This window comes from Erinaceus europaeus, chromosome 15 (genome assembly GCF_950295315.1).
Source record: "Erinaceus europaeus chromosome 15, mEriEur2.1, whole genome shotgun sequence".
NCBI classification, from domain to species: Eukaryota; Metazoa; Chordata; class Mammalia; order Eulipotyphla; family Erinaceidae; genus Erinaceus; species Erinaceus europaeus.
The window spans coordinates 70,781,905-70,784,598 of NC_080176.1; the positions used below are offsets into that span (position 1 = coordinate 70,781,905).

Sequence of the window (2,694 nt, forward strand, 5' to 3'; positions counted from 1 at the left end):
AGAGAGAGGCAGACTGGGAGTATGGACCGACCAGTCAACGCCCATGTTCAGCGAGGAAGCAATTACAGAAGCCAGACCTTCTACCTTCTGCAACCCTCAATGACCCTGGGTCCATGCTCCCAGAGGGATGGAGAATGGGAAAGCTATCGGGGGAGGGGGTGGGATATGGAGATTGGGCGGTGGGAATTGTGTGGAGTTGTACCCCTCCTACCCTATGGTTTTGTTAATTAATCCTTTCTTAAATTAAAAAAAAAAAAAAGATTTATACCTACCACCACTTCCATGTCTGAACCACTGAGAAAATTCAAAGCTTCTGATGGTCCTGCTGACCAAAGCCCTGGTAATAAATGTCTTGACTGCAAAACCCACAAGAGACATCCAAGTCAGACCATTTATTTTATTTTTTCATTTGTTCATTTGTTTTGCATACAAAGAAATTAAGAGGGAAATGGAAATGAAGAGGAAGAGAAGCACCAAGGGCCACTATTGATTGTATCAGTGGTTCAAACACAGGTACTAACAGCAAAGGGGACCTCATCATCTTCAGAGGACAGTCTATGCCCTTTTAAAGTGAATTTCGAGGTTCTATACATGCCCTGGGGGGAGGGGGAAAGGCACCGGCATCATTACTTCACTGATCATGAAGCTTCCGTTCTCACACATGGAGACTGAGGGCTTGAACCCTGGTACTTTCACACTGGAGTGTGTATGCTCTACCAGATGTCTCACCAGCCAGCCCCTAGACTACTTAGCTGAGCCACTCCTGAATACCTAACCCACAGAAGCTGTAAACATAATATGTATCTAGTGTGGCTTTAAGCTATTTATTTGTTCTACTTTCCTGTGTTTTGTTTGCTTTTTGTTGTCACTGGGGAGTCACTGCTCTGGGATGATATTTTAGAGAGAGGAAAAGGTAGATATACGGGGGGGGGGGAGTGCAAAGGCAAAGACACCACAGCAATGAAGATTCACCCAATGCAGTGGGATCTGGCTTGAAACTGTAAGACTCCTTTTTTTATCGAGAAATAAATAACTAATGTTACTTCAGCTACCATGCAGAAGGTGAAAAGAACTAAAGAACTTTCAAGTTTACAACCACAATTAGGACCTTCCTATCAGCTCACAGCTTTATATGTTGCTGCCTTTTCCATATCCCTTCTTAGCTACTTAAAAGTTTCTACAACCCAACATTGCAAGACAAGGCTTCTTTTTCAATCAACTATGGACTTCTTCCAATATTCCCTATCTCAGTGACACCATGATCTTAACCCATAATCTACACATTTGGATCACTGCTCAGTCCAGCAAGTCCTTGTAAAATGACTGCCATGAAGCTCTCAGTTGAGCACTGCTCTCCAGCACTACTTGGAAATTATCTTTGTCTCTGGTATCTCTTGCTTATGAGAAATCTGCTGTAAGAGCTTACATTCTTTCAATGTAAGCTATCTTCCCCTCTGATAGCTATTGAGATTTTCTCTGCATCCTTGAGCCTAAACGTGGATTTGTTTTTGTTTATCCTACCTAAGACTTGGTGTGATTTTTACAGTCTGAAGTATTCCATAGCTCTTCAACTCTCAAAAACCCTCACTCATGTCTCCCTGGATATGGCTTTTCTACTAGTCTCTCTATTCCCTCTGTACTAGTCAAGGTCCATTCTGAAAACAGATACTAACTAGTGATTCTAGCAAGTAGAAGTTAATCTTAAAGAGCTGTTAATCAGACCAAAGATAAGAAGGAGGTACTTAAGTGTAGAGGTAGGAAAGGCAGGAAGGAGGCTGTTTTCACCCCTGTGATCAGGGGAACAAAAGGATGAGGTTGGGATTATTAACATTTAGAAGGTTGAAGGTGGGACCCCCCCAGAATAAAAACTGTTACATTCCAGAAAGTTGTGCTAATAACTAGCACTTGTGTTTCGGAAAGGGTAAAAGGAGGCTTATAGGAGACTGTAAATTGAAGTAACTGCTGATACCAGAGTGAATAGCCACTATCAGGACAGGGATAAAATAGTAAATGTCATTCCTCAACATTCTGAAACCAATAGGCCAAGTCCTCAGGTCCTGCCACTGATGGATACCAATTTCCTTTTTTTTAGTGTGGCCACATATTTTAGTGTTTTTTTTAAATTAAGGATTTAATAATGGTTTACAAGATTATATAATTACAAAGTTATAGTTCTACACTGTGCCCACCATCAAAGTCATATGTCTCCTAACTTAATTCACTAAGCATCATCACCCCCCAGCTTTATTTTATTTTGTCCTGAAGAACACAGCAATATTATATGTATATATCCTAGCTTCTTTATCTAGTCATCTATTAATAAGCATTTAGGTTGCTTCTACTCCTTCGCCACTGAGAACAAAGATGCTATGAACATACGGGTGAATGTACCCCTTTGAATTTGTTTTTTCATGTCCTTTGGGTATATGTCCAGAAGTGGTATGCAGTACATAAGATATTTATTTCTGGGAGTCGGGCAGTAGCATAGCGGAGTAAGCACACGTGGCGCAAAGCACAAGAACCAGCTTAAGGATCACCTGCAGGGGAGTCGCTTCACAGGCAGTGGAGCAAGTCTGCAGGTGTCTATCTTTCTCTCCCCCATCTGTCTTCCCCTCATTTCACCATTTCTCTCTGTCCTATCCAACAACTACAATAATAACTGCAGCAATAAAACAACAAGGGCAACAGAAGGTA

At 41.5% G+C, this 2,694-nt stretch overlaps 1 non-coding gene across 1 annotated transcript; it reads left to right on the forward strand.

Annotated features, from left to right (window-relative positions):
* The first annotated feature begins 467 nt into the window (after positions 1-467).
* LOC132533258 (small nucleolar RNA SNORA68) lies at positions 468-593 on the forward strand. The gene has a single exon (XR_009545153.1). It is a non-coding gene; the product is annotated as a small nucleolar RNA SNORA68 (small nucleolar RNA).
* Positions 594-2,694: the final 2,101 nt, after the last annotated feature.